We start from the raw sequence: 15,490 nt of genomic DNA on the forward strand, positions 1-15,490 counted from the left end.
TAGTGTCATAAACAAGTCTATAAACAAGTCATAAACAAGTTAGTTTGTCACAGAACGTATAGGCCTATCACATCCATGGAGCCTTGCACCCCAAACGATAGAAACGTCATAGGAACACCATGACTCAGTCATGTCATTGCAGAAGAAGAATGATTGCATCTTTTCATAATTATCTTATTAATCTCATTAACAAAGGATCAAAATGAGTGATGACTGTGTTGCAGTCCCAAGTTCAATAATAATTTGTTTTCGAGACGCTTTAGGGAAAATTATTGATTTTATAGTTCCAGACTCCCTACTGTTTGTGTGCATGATTTAGTGGAGAGTATGCAGTGTGAAGATATTCCGTTTTACAAATATATGTGGGTGCTGTAGCCTAGAGTTCTGACTGACCTCTTCCCTCCAGCGACATGTCAAAGCCAAAGGATTGGTTGTGCAATAGTAGTGTGGTTTAAATTTTTCTGTATGTCATGGAGGACATTTTCGTTTTGGGGTCGGAGGATTCTCCTCTTTGGCTCTGTGCCAGGGACGGAGGGGAGGAGTCCCTGTGTGTGTAGCCACTGGGGAAATTAAACTCCTCTGTCTTTCTCATTCTGGGGATCACACAGTGCCTTTTATTTGGAGGCTACACTTCTCTTCTCTATTACGCCACAGTGATTTGGGGAAGAAAAGAAAAGGAAAATCGAAGGGGAAGCCTCATGCCTAATGAGTACATTGTAAAGCCAGTGCATTCCTGTCTGCTATAGGGATAAGTCGTTATTTCAATGTCAAACTTAAAATGCTCTGATAGTTCTAACTTATAGATATTTGTTCAATAAGATATGGATCAGTGATTTCCTACATCAAAGTTTTTGAGGTAGAGTTCACCCATGATGACCTTAGTTTGGTTCAATGCATCAACGTCAGAATGGCAGTATGATGAATAAAGAAAATACATATAAGTATTCCTTACATTGTCCAATTTGTCCTAGATCAAATGTTACATTCTTACGAAACAGGGCCATGTATGCTTCTATGGTTCTGCACTCCTGGCAATAAAAGATAATCAGGATGTGAGAGTACATGTTTCACTTTGTTCTCAGATGTCATTGATTTGCATACTGTAAAGGTCAAAACATACAAATTACCTTTTCTTCACTTTCCTCTCTTTATGTGAAGTAAAGACTCAGGTTCATCAGTCCTTTTCATAATTCTCATTCAATGGAGTTATCAGCAGTTATATTCCAAGTAATAGCACTTCACAACATTCCTCTTCCGGATTCTAAATAATGACAGAGTATTGAGGAGACTACGTTATTGTAATTTTAGACATCTGGCAATTTGTTCTTACTTTTTTGTATTTTTTTTTACTTGACAAATAGCTTGAAATAAATTAAATCATGTATAACATATTACAATATGTATAATATAATATATTTTACTTTGTCAGGTCACATGCACGAAAAACTCTGGGCCCAAAACATTGCATATTACAGAGAGCGAGTGATGCATTTTCTATATATTAGTAAATATATTCTAGAGATGCTCTAAATCATTCACGGCACATGTATCCACTCTACCTGTGTAACGGTCGTCGTAGGAAGTGGACCAAGGTGCAGCGGGTTGAGTGCTCATTTTTAACATTTATTGAACACTTAAATAAAACCAAGAAAGACAACGGACGACAAACAGTAATGCATGCTGACAAACAGTAATGCATGCTGACAAACAGTAATGCATGCTGACACACAGCAATGCAAAATCAACCTCCCACAATTCCCATAACAAACACACCCCTAATTATAGGACCTTCAATCAGAGGCAACGAGAAACAGCTGCCTCCAATTGAAGGCCCCAATCCCAATAAACTAAACATAGAACTAAACACCCTAGATCAGACATTTAGAAATACCCAACATAGAACCTAACCAAAAACCCCGGACTAATCTAATCAAACACCCCTCTACATAAACACATACTCTAACACACCCCGAACCACATAAAACAAATACCCCCCTGCCACGTCCTGACCAAACTACAATAATAAAAAACCCTTTACTTGTCAGAACGTGACAACCTGGCCAAGTACAGTACATTTCCTTGTTATCTGTGGAAATGCATTTTACCAACAGTAGAGTGCATCTTGACTCAGTGAAGTTTATCGATGTAGCGGCCTGAAAACAAACCTGCCATCTTCTCCACATCAAAGCAATCACCGGCTTCTCAGGACCACTTTCAACCGCTCAAATGTTAGACTGATCCAAAGGTGATGGCACGTTTTCAGTGCTTATTTTGTTCTTACCTCTCTATTAGAATAATACAGAGTTTGGATAGGTAATCTCAAATACCCGCCAATGGTCACATAGATTTTAGTAGCTTCAGAAGGCATCTATTTAAGCCAAATCATGAATGAGCAACACTACGTGTTAAGTTGTATTGAAGAGATTGAGCTGATGGCATTGGAAAAGTTGTATTGATGAGATTGAGCTGATGGCATTGGAGTTCTATACAGCAGCACTCTCAAAGAAGCCAGGCTGATGGATATGGCCAGTCCTATTGCTGTTCCAGTGAATACAAGTCTCCCCATCACATTTCTTGATTGTCCTTATGGATCGGGTAGAGGTGAGCCAAGAATTTTAAATCAACACATTCCAATGACGCACTGAAATTGGAATGGAAGCCAATATATGCAAAGGGACTCAGAGGCCTAGTCCCTGTGAATTTTCACTTAGCATTGTTGCACCTGTAATTCATTTCACCTTCAAGAAAGCGATAAAATCTAAAGCAATCTTGCATCCAGGGCCATTGGTGAAGTTGTTTCTCCTGTTTGCATGTCACAAGGCCAAGTTTATTAAGGTAAAGACCAGAGTCAATGGATCTAGGAGTAGATAACTGGAGGGGGTTAGGAGTGGGGAATAGTATGTGTCTAATGTGATAAGGAAACCTGTTAAGTTATTACCTAATCAAAGGAAACACTGAATAATCAACGCATATCAGTGGTATTGAAATATAAATTGTTTCCCCGTTGGGACAAGTGCCAAGGATATTAGTCATTCATTACTTTGATATTCTAAAGAAGATATCAAAGTGGATCTAATGAACAGAACCATAATTTTACTTGTTCCGTTCCACTGTTTCGACCAGCAAGATAAAGTTCTGAATTGGTTTGAGGTGTAAAGTACTTAAGTAAAAATACTTTCATAAAGTACTACTTAAGTCATTTTTGGGGGGTATCTGTACTTCACTATTTATATTTTGTGACAACTTTTACTCCACAATATTCCTAAAGAAAATAATGTACTTTTTACTCCATAAATGTTCCCTGACACCCAAAAGTACTTGTTACATTTTAAATGCTTAGCAGGAAATGAAAATGGTCCAATTCAAGTACTTATCAAGATAACATCCCTCATCATCCCAACTGCCTCCGATCTGGCATATTCGCTAAACACAAATGCTTCTTTTGTAAATTATGTCTGAATGTTGGAGTGTGCAACTGGCTATCCGTAAATAAAAAATAAAAAAATAAACTCGTCCTGTGTGGTTTGCTTAATATAAGGAATTTGAAATGATTTATACTTTTACTTTTGATACTTAAGTATATTTAAAATAAAATACTTTTAGAGTTTTACTCAAGTACTATTTTACTTTACATTCACTTTTACTTGAGTAATTTTCTATTAAGTTATCTTTACTTTTACTTAAGTATGACAATTGGGTACCTTTTCCACCACTGCGGTTTATATCGTTCCTTTTCTGTTCCTTTTTAAACCTCTGAAATCATTTATTTTTATTTTAGCTCCACATTTCATTACTTCACCAATGGATAGAGCAGCTTGCTATGGAGTGGGCAAGATATGTACACGCATTGGACAGACAGGTGTAGTGTAGTGTAGTGCTCCCAAGTGTAGGGCTCCTGAGTGGTGCAGGGGTTTAAGGCACTGCATCTCAGTGCTAGAGGTGTCACTACAGACCCTGGTTCAATCCCAGGCTGTATCACAACCAGCTATGATTGGGAGAGTCATAGGATGGCACACAATTGGCTCAGTGTCATCTGGGTTCGGCCAGGGTAGGCTGTCATTGTAAATACAAATGTGTTCTTAACTGACCCATTATAAAACCCCACCTGTTTAATTTTGGTTGTCAGTGGCTTATTTATTAGTTCCCTTTTTATGTTGAGTGACAATTTTGGGTTTCTTATTGGGAAATGTAACCGTCGATTTAAAAAGAATTGGACACAATGATGTGGCAACAGAAACCTAGAATTGTGAATAAAAATATGGTTGAAGTCTTTCCATTACCCAGTTAGGCAAATTGAGCATTAATACATTTGCCACAGCCTGTATGCCCTGCTCACTTATTTGTTTCATGTCTCAGGTAGCCTGCGAAAGCCAGCGTGCATGCACCAACAAAAATAAGTTGATTCAATGTACACATTTTATGTCAAGCAGCTGCAGTAGAATTGTGCGTTTTCTCAACAAAATAGCATTAAAGTTGATTTAACATACAATTGTAAGGCAACCAGCTGCAATAGGATTGTGAGTTTGCCCAAATTTGGGCATTTACGTAGCTGAACCAACATACATTCTCAAATTTTATTGTATGTTCCCTCAGATTTTAATTTTAGGTGGAGTGAACATGCAATTCAACTTCAGAATTTATTCGACCTTATTTGCATATGCCCCAGTGCAATTTAAACTATATGGGCGGTTTTCCAGACAGAGTTTAATATAAATACGGACTAGGCTAATTCTACTTAAATTAATCTAGATTTCTGAGACGATGCTTACCTTCAGATTAATTAGTCCTAGATTAGGGAGTCCCAGACTAAGATAAATAAGGACTAACCAGTTAATCTTTGTGAAGCCTAATTAGATTAACGATGTACACTTGATGTTGACCTGGGGATGCTTAAAACCTGTTGGGGCTCGGGGGCAGTATTGAGACATTTTGAAAAAAATATGTGCCCATTTTTAACTGCCTCCTACACCAACTCAGAAGCTAGGATATGCATATTATTAACACATTCGGATAGAAAACACTCTGAATTTTCTAAAACAGTTTGAATGGTGTCTGTAAGTATAACAAAACTCATATTGCAGGCAAAAACCTGTGAAAAATAGATCCAAAAAAATGTGGATTTTGTGACTGTACTATTTAGTGTCATTGTTTTATAGATACCATAGTGAGAAAGGATTCATTTCGCAACACCTACGGCTTCCACTAGATGTCAACGATCTTTATAAAGTTGTTTGAAGCGTCTATGATAAACAGAGAGCAAATTAGAATCCGAGGAAGTTGACATGTCATCACTTCATTTTTTTGCGCCTGCGCATAAATCTGAGAGACGTGAGTTTGTCATCATTTTTTATCTAGACATAGGATAGGTTGTGTGAAAATATTACTGATGTTTAACGTTAAAAATGGACCAAAAGATTAATGCTAAACAACATTTGACATGTTTGAACGAACATAAATAGATTATTTACTAGGTTTTTTTAGCTTTTCGGCGTGATTTTACCAGCCCCACACCACGTTTTGTGGGAGCATAATGAACGCTAAGTACTTGGTGTTATTTGGACATAAATTATGAACTTTGTCAAAATAAACCACATTTGTTCCGGACCTGGAATGCTTTCCGGACCTGGGATCCTGCCTTCTGATGGAGATAATCAAAGGTAAGGGGGTATTTACAATGTTATTATCGATTTTAGATGATGCTAACTGTATAGCATAGCATGTTGTTCTTAGCATAGCACCCCGTTTATTGCAAAATGTGATTTCCCAGTAAAGTTATTTTGAGATCTGGCCATTCGGTAGCAATTACGAGATGATAATATATTATTCTTTGAATGACAATATTATAATTTACCAATGTTTTCGAATAGTAATTTTGTTATGTTCACCGGAAGCATTTCAGAGAAGAAAAAATTCTGAATTTCACGCTACTGTAAAATGCTGTTTTTGGATATAAATATGAACTTGATGGAACAAAAAATGCATGTATTGTATAACATAATGTCCTAGGAGTGTCATCTGATGGAGATTGACAAAAGTTAGTGCATAATTCAAGCTGGTTTCTGCTTTTGGTGATGCCTGACCTTGAATTGAAAATGGATGTTTGTACTTTTGTGGCTATGTACTGTCCTAACATAATCTAACTTTATGCTTTTGCCGTAAAGCCTCTTTGAAAATCGAACAATGTGGTTAGATTAAGGAGATGTTTATCATTTAAATTGTGTAAAATAGTTGATTGTTTGAGAAATTGAAATTATTAGATTTTTGATGTTTTGAATTTCCAGCCTTGTTAGCAATCCCGGCTCGGGGTTCATTGCTAACCTGTAGCCCCAACAGGTTAAAATAACAGGGATGGGACACTAATACAGTGCGTTCGGAAAGTATTCAGACCCCTTGACTTTTTCCACATTTTGTTACGTTACAGCCTTATTCTAAAATTGATGAGAAAAAAAATCCCCTCAATCCGCACACAATGCCCCATACTGACAAAGCAAAAACAGGTTTAGACATTTTTGGAAAAAAAAGTTAAAAAATAAAAAAATCACATTACATAAGTATTCAGACCTTTTCCGTTTACTCAGTACTTTGTTGAAGCACCTTTGGCAGCGATTACATCTTCAAGTCTTCTTGGGTATGACGCTGCAAGCTTGGAACACCTGTATTTGGGGAGTTTCTCCCATTCTTCTCTGCAGATCCTCTCAACCTCTGTCAGGTTGGATGGGGAGCATTGCTGCACAGCTATTTTCTGGTCTCTCCAGAGATGTTCGAACGGGTTGAAGTCCAGGCTCTGGCGGGGCCACTCAAGGACATTCAGAGACTTGTCCCGAAGCCACTCCTACATTGTCTTGGCAGTGTGCTTAGGATCGTTGTCCTGTTGAAAGGTGAACCTTCACCCCAGTCTGAGGTCCTGAGCGCTCTGGAGCAGGTTTTCATCAAGGATCTCTCTGTACTTTGCTCCGTTCATCTTTCCCTCAACCCTGACTAGTCTCCCAGTCCCTACCACTGAAAAACAACCACACAGCATAATGCTGCCACCACCAAGCTTCACCGTAGGGATGGTGCAAGGTTTCCTCCAGACGTGACGCTTGGCATTCAGGACAAATAGTTCAATCTTGGTTTCATCAGACCAGAGAATCTTGTTTTTCATGCTCTGAGAGTCTTTAGGTGGCTTTTGGCAAACTCCAAGCGGGCTGTTATGTGCCTTTTACTGATGAGTGGCTTCCGTCTGGCCACTCTACCATAAAGGCCTGATTGGTGGAGTGCTGCAGAGACGGTTGTCCTTCTGGAAGGTTCGATCTCCATAGAGGAACTAAGGGAACTCTGCCAGAGTGACCATCGGGGTCTTGGTCACCTCCCTGACCAAGGCCCTTCTCCCCTGATTTCTCAGTTTGACCGGACGGCCAGCACTAGGAACAGTCTTGGTGTTTGCAAACTTCTTCCATTTATGAATGATGGAGGCCACTGTGTTCTTGGGGACCTTCAATGCTGCAGAAATGTTTTGGTACCTTTCCCTAGATCTGTGCCTCGACACAATCCTGTCTTGGAGCTCTACGGACAATTATTTCAACCTCATGGCTTGGTATTTGCTCTGACATGCGCTGGGACCTTATATAGACAGTTGTGTGCCTTACCAAATCATGTCCAATCAATTGAATTTACCACCGGTGGAATTCAATCAAGTTGTTCAAACATTTCAAGGACAATAAATGGAAACAGGATACACCTGAGCTCAATTTTGAGTCTTATAGCAAAGGGTCTGAATACTTATTTCTGTTTTTTATTTTCAATAAATGTGCAAATTCAGTGAGTGTCATAAAAATAATAAAAATATTGAAACAAATAAAATAGTGAAACATTTCTAGATAAAACTATACTAAATTTATTCACGTCACCAAATAATTTATCAAAACACACTGTTTTGCAATACATTACAGTTGCCTCAACAGCACATTGACTTCAATACAAAACCTTGAAGACTCGTGGTTTACCCCCTTTCATAGGCTTACACAGTAATTATGACAACTTCCGGAGGACGTCCTCTAAACTATCAGAACTCTTGCACCATGAACTGACATGTTGTCCACCCAATCAACGGATCAGAGAATGAATCTAGTACTGAAATCATACACTACAGCGAGCTAGCACTGCAGTGCATAGAATATGGTGAGTAGTTGACTCAAAGAGAAGGAAAGACAGTAGTTGAACAGTTTAAGAAATTCATTTCTTCAAAAATGGGGAAGCAAGAGAGAACGAGCTATATTTTGATGTATATTTTCTTCACTCTCACTTACTTAACTAGCAACACCCGGCTCAAACAGAGGGATGCTATGTTAGCTAGCTGTCTATGTTTATTCAACACTGGAACTCTTCCAAGTGGTTTTATACATTTTCTGTCACCGGGGCCCGCCAGGGTAACTGCTAAACTGCTTGCTGCTGACTGTACTGCATGATTGTAGGGGGTTTACTAACGTGTTTGTTCTAGTAGCTATGTTAACTATGATGTTAATATGGCTACAACGATGTAGGCTGTGTATAGCGGTTAGCAGTTATGATATGACATTTTGGCTTGGCAAGGTTTTTTCGTCTGATCACAGAAAGCTGATGTGTTGTGCACTGAAGTCCACAAGCGAAGGGAAAAGGTGAGAGGCGAGCACGTAGATGCGAAAAGGAATGCAATGATCAACGGGATCATGTATTTTTTATGTGGCTGCTATGAAAGGCAATTGTGTTTGCGTGTGATCAGGGGTGCACTCTTTCCGCCGATTCTGTTAAAACGTTTCTTAAACGGAAGCAAACAGACAGAAACGGGGATAAACATACCTGAATTTGTCTAATAGAAACTCTCGTTTGCAACTGTTGGACTAATGACTACACCCTAGATCAGCTAGATGCAGGCAAGAGTTTGCAAGGCGATATTTAATGTGTCAATGTCTGTCACCTTGATTACTCATATTTCTCTCGACCTGTGTGCACCTACTTTGTAAACTTTAATTCATAGGCTAGGTTGTAGCAACCTCATGATGGGTATAGGGAAAATGTTTGTATCATGAAGTAGCCTAAACCTATCGATGTTACATTGAGCTGGGTGAATGGAGAATGACTGACAGTCATCCAATATGCTGTAGTAGAAATAAGGCCATGCTCATATAATAAAAAATCGTCCTCCCTCATCTTAAACGGCACAGAACGCCACTGGTTTCAAGACTGGTGGCAGACCCCCCAGTAAGACCCCCTAGTAAGACCAGAGACTGATTAGCTGGGGGACTTGTTGACCAGGATCATTGATAGCCAGCAACCCCTGGAAGGTATCCCTGATGATGACTATTTGGACAGTTCAGATGGGGAACAGTTCCAATCCTCATTTAGTAGGACATTCATTCAACATGTGCCATCTCCGGACTGCAGAGTATATGTAAAGTCATCTCTTGCAACACCATAATACACATTATTTAATGAACTCAACTCTTGAATAAGTAATGTTCTGTATTGCAGCAAGGTAATCATTTTCTAGAGGCAGATGATCACCATAGCTTGGACAGGATGAAGGGCAGATAGGATGAAGGTTAGCCAGTTACATCTGCAGCAGCCAGGAGGGAAGATTGCCTTTGTCACTAACCTGGGCCGGAGGACAAAGAGGCTGAGCATGCATGAGAAACTGCCATGGAATTTCATGAGCACAAACTAATGCATTTAAAAGGAGAACATGATATGAAGATGCAAATCCTGCATGTTGAGTTGGCTATGAAGGAGGAGGATTCTGAAGCAGCAGCAGTACCAGTGTTCTTTTCCGACCAGCACCAGTTCGGGGTCCCGATATCTCCATTTGTGAATTATAAACCTTTTTGTTACCAATCCATATTGTTTGCTTCAATCCCTTAAACTGCATATTCGAAGCATGGCTAGTCCCTTTCTGTCATTGTCTGCCTCAACCATGGGAACATCTGGGTCATCCTCATCTTCAGTGCTAGGATCTGGACAGCCATGCTGTTTGAGAATGTTGTGAAGCACAGCTATTGCAATTATGACAATGCAGCTCTTCTTGGTTGAAGCACAATGTGTTTAATACACCAAACTAGACCTCTGGTTGGATATGAGCTTGGTTGTACTTTTGTTGCTCAGGTCCTATTGCATGAAGATAGGGGGTGAACATGAAGTTGTCACCAAATATGATTTCACTATGTTGTCCTCCTTCAAGCTGAGCATTCTAAAAGTAGTTTTGGAAAATCCTTGAGTCGTGAGTAGTACCTTTCCAATGTGCAACAATGTTGGAGAACTGCAAATTGGGAGTGTCTTTCAGTTCACATATAGCATTGCAGACTGTGTGGCCTATTCTGCATATAGTCAGTTCACTTACACCACACACATTTCCTGTTTCACAATGGAAGGTTCCAGACGCTAAAAAGCTCAAGGTGATCAGTACTTGTAGGGAAGGAGGGCTATGCCTTCCCCTAAGAGAGTCAGATGAAAGCCTTGGCTAAAGCATTATGTCAGCTACATTTTCTTTGTACACACAGAAACGGTCACAGAAATGTATTTAATACAAATCATTCAGTGGGTTGCTCCTGTCTATAACCACCCTTCTGTCTGGTCTTGGTGGTGCTCTTTGATCTTAATTGAAATAGTCCAGGTAATCCATTTTCCTCCATTGCCAAGGTCAACCTGGGGGCTAACGTCCATTAATCTGAAATGTTATCCTGCCTCTGGCCAGGTTTCATTTAAGCCTTCACTTAGATCTAGCTTAACTCTAATCGTCCTTCTGGAAATCAGACTTTTTAAATCTACACTAGGGGAAATCTGAGACTATTTTTAAACCATGTCTGAGAAATGCCATTTCAGGTAGTCCAGTTTAAAAATCCAATTTAGGGTTGGATTAGGCTTAATCTGTGTCCGCAAAACCACCCCTATGACAATACATTTCAGAAGGCCTTTCTTTGAGGGCCTAGTTACACCCCAAAATCCAATTTATGGTCATTCCAGAATCTGCAATGGCCATCCAGCATTTACTGAGATGAGGCCTCTACAGAAGTCAGGGCATTCATACTTCTTGTGCTTTGCAGAGCTGTTGTGAAGGAAGTTGTCAAGGAAGTGAGTTTGTGTTTATATAGGACGAGGACGTACCGCCCCCACCTACCGTCAACCAATCACGTCAATGCTGAGCTATACAGAGCCCTCCACATTGTTAAAACTTTTGGGAGGTGCACAGCAATGCGGTACAGAGCTTGATTTGGCCTCTGCAAGCATCCAGAGACTCCTCAATTGCGTCACCCCCTCCATACGGAGCCTCCAGACCGCATTGCCGATCAAGCATAAATCGGCTTTAACGCAGTGGTCTGAAACTCCTGGTTTCCAGGCCACATCAAGCCTGCAAGTCTCATATGCTGGCTTGCAAAGTGATGTTATTCCTATTGGAATCCAGTGTGAGGCTATCCAACAATTGTAACTTTTTATCACCCTTACCCTGCATTGAGAATGACTGCCAGGGTAGTGAAGACTTGATTGAGACTGCTTAAATCATGGGTGTCTAACTCATTCCATGGAGGGCCTAGTGTCTGCAGGTTTTTGTTTGTTCCTTTCAATTAAGACCTAGACAACCAGGTGAGTTCTTCATTAATTAGTGACTTTAAATCATCAATCAAGTACAGTACAAGGGAGGAGCAAAAACCCACAAACACTTGGCCTTTAGTAGAATGAATTAAATATGTAATTTAAATCAAATAAACTGGAACAGCCATCTCAGTAACGGGTGCAAAATTTACAACTACTAACAGATTGGAAAAATTTGTATAACATAAGTTATTGAAGTTTGTGTAGCATAAGATTAATCAACCAATCAACATACACATGCAAAAACACAGGTTTTGAAACAAACAATTCTGAAAACAAACCTTCAATAGAGCATGCTGGGAAATATAATGATGGGTGTGGTTTTGAGCAAACATACATTTGTCATTTTACTCAACAAGCTTGTTCAATTTCAGCTCACTTAAAGCTGAGTTTGAGTTAACAAACTTTAGCACATTAGCTGAAGTTTTTGTTAATTTGATGTCAGGTGTACTCAACTCACAAATGAACGCTGATTAAGCAATTGGTTAAATTGTCTTTTTTGCAAGTTTTATTAGCCATACACATGGTACACTATACACCATCCAATGAAACGCTTACTTGCAGGATCCTGGACAACAATGCAACAACAACAAATAATAAAAGATAAGAATAAGAACAAAGTAAATGGCTTAGTAGAAAAAAAACATTTTAGCGTAAGTGTAATGCAGGAAGGCACAATTTATAGTCCAATATTTACACGTGTTTTGGAGAAGGGGTGATTGTGCAGTATTTAGGAATCATAACAAGACTTTAGTAGCAGCAGTTGTGATGTGTGTCTGTGTGGGTGTTTTTTATTTATTTATTATTTAACTGCGAGTGAGTGAGTGAGTCCATGTGTGCTAAGGTGTGGCAAATCAGAGCAGGTGATCAGTCGAGTTCAAGTGTTCAGCAGTCTGATGGCTTGTTGATAGAAACTATTTCTAAGCCTGTTGGTATCAGACCTCATGCTCCGATACTGTCTACCCGACGGTAAGGAGTGAACAGCAAGTGGCTGGGGTGTGTGTGTCCTTGATGACACTACGGGCCTTCATCAGGCACCGTTTCGAGTAGACATCCAGGATGGGTGGAAACACGGTTCCAGTGATGTACGGGGCCGTCTTCACCACCTGCTGGAGGGCCTTGTGGTCGTGGACGGAGTATTTCCCATACCAGGCCGTGATGCAACCGGTCAGGATGCTCTCGAGTATTTGGAGAGGACTCGGGGTGGCATGCGGAATTTCTTCAGTTGCCTTAGGAATCAGAGACGCTGTTGCACCCTCTTGACAAGAGTGGTGGTGTTGTTGGTCTATGTTATGTCCTCTGTGATGTGGATGGCAAGGAACTTAACTGCTGACTCTCTACTGCAGTCCCATTGATATAGTTTGTGGCACGTTCCCTCCTCTGCTTCCTGAAGTCAACAATCAACTCCTTTTTTTGACTGACATTGAGGGAGAGGTTGTTGTCCAGTGTATAATCCAATAATTGACTTACGCACAGTTCAGATGCCAAACTTGTGGCAAGTTGAACTTTGGTTTGATACAACTGCTCTCAACACCGCAGACTTTTTTAACCTTTATTTAACTAGGCAAGTCAGTTAAGAACAAATTCTTATTTACAATGACGGCCTAGGAACAGTGGGTTAACTGCCTTGTTCAGGGGCAGAATGACAGATCTTTACCTTGTCAGCTCAGGGATTTGATCGAGCAACCTTTCAGTTACTGGCCCAATGATCTAACCACTGGGCTACTTGCAGCCCCAACTTCCTTGTTGGTTTTGGGTCAAATTCCTAAAAAGGCAAAGAAAGACGATTCACACACCTGAGCTGCTACACTGTGATGGAATCACCCAGATCACTCAAGCGTAATTTGAGGTCATTGTGAGACAAACTGGAAACATGTCGAAGGAAGTTACAATTGTGGAAGGAAAAAACTGATATCCAATTTGTTACTTTCGATTTGTTGACTGGGCGCCAATGACGGCATCCTGCGATCCATTGATCTCTTTACTGCATCTATGCTCTTAACTAACCTTTCTTTGTCTACTAACAACCCACGAGTGGCCTGTACCTTGACATGGTGAGTGGACTTCACACCAAGATAGGTGATTCATTTATAATTTCTTCATTTCTCAGACAACCACCTGTGTGTGCCCTTTCCCTCTCCCTTCAGCAGAAATACTTACTGTATGGATCCAGGTGTGACTGTCACAGCTGCAACACAACTATACAACACCAGAGACTTTGCATAGCTGACTACATTGGAGATGCAGGCCGCTGACATCACCTTTATACTTTACTCTCTACATTTGGGTATGTGTTGTCTGACTAGTATACCCTACTAACAGTCTGGCCCTACTCTATTTTCTCTTTAGTTCTCCATTGATTGAATATCTTTATCAATGAATTTCGTTTTTAGCACTAAATACATACAGTAAATTAAATGTTCAGTGTTCTATGAAATCAACATGTAAAGAATTGGTCCCATGTTTCATGAGCTAAAATAAAAGATCCCAGAGATTTTCCATACGCACAAAAAGCTTATTTTTCTCAAATGTTGTGCACAAAATTGTTTACATCCCTGTTAGTGAGCATTTCTCCTTTGCCCAGATAATCTATCCACCTGACAGGTGTGGCATGTCAAGAAACTGATTAACTTCTCTAGGGTAGGGGGCAGTATTTTGACGTCCGGATGAAAGGCGTGCCCATAGTAAACTGCCTGCTACTCAGGCTCAGAAGGAAGGATATGCATATTATTAGTAGATTTGGATAGAAAACACTCTGAAGTTTCTAAAACTGTTTTAATGATGTCTGTGAGTATAACAGAACTCATATGGCAGGCAAAAACCTGAGAAAATCCAACCAGGAAGTGTGGAAATCTGAGGTTTGTAGTTTTTCAAGTGATTGCCTATACAGTATACAGTGACTTAGGGTTCATTTTGCACTTCCTAAGGCTTCCACTAGATGTCAACAGTCTTTAGAACGTTGTTTCATGCTTCTACTGTGAATGGGAAGAGAATAAGAGCTCCTGGAAGTAGATGATTGAGAAAATTACGAGCTCAGTGGCGCGCACTCACGTGAGAGTTAGCTGTGTTCTTTTTCTTTTTTGAAGACAAAGGAATCATCCGGTTGGAATATTATGGAAGATTTATGATAAAAACATCCTAAAGATTGATTCTATACATCGTTTGACATGTTTCTACAAACTGTAGTATAACTTTTCAGACTTTTTGTCTGGACTTAGTAAGCGCGTGCCTTACATTTGGAATAGTGAACCTAACGCGCAAACAAAATGGAGGTATTTGGACATAAAGATGAACTTTATCGAACAAAACAAACATTTATTCTGGAACTGGGATTCCTGGGAGTGCATTCTGATGAAGATCATCAAAGGTAAGTGAATATTTATAATGTAATTTGTCATTTCTGTTGACTCCAAAATGGCAGGTATCTGTATGGCTTGTTTTGATATCTGAGCACTGTACTCAGATTATTGCAAAATTAGCTTTCGCCATAAAGCTTTTTTTAAATCTGACGCAGCGGTTGCGTTAAGGAGAAGTGTATCTATAATTCTTTGAATAACTGTTGAATATTTTATCAACGTTTATGATGAGTATTTCTGTAAATTGATGTGCTCATTCACCGGAAGTTTTGGGAGGCAAAACATTTCTGAACATTACACGCCAATGTAAAAGGGGGTTTTTGGATATAAATATGAACTTTATCGAGCAAAACATGCATGTCTTGTGTAACATGAAGTCCTATGAGTGCCACCTGATGAAGATCAAAGGTAGTGATTCATTTTAGCTGTATTTCTGTTTTTTGTGATGCCTCTCCTTGCTTGGAAAATGGCTGTGTGGTTTTTCTTCTCTCGGCGCTGTCCTAACATAATCTAATGTTATGCTTTCGCTGTAA

The sequence above is a fragment of the Salmo salar genome, chromosome 13 (genome assembly GCF_965601325.2).
Source record: "Salmo salar chromosome 13, fSalSal1, whole genome shotgun sequence".
Lineage (NCBI taxonomy): Eukaryota > Metazoa > Chordata > Actinopteri > Salmoniformes > Salmonidae > Salmo > Salmo salar.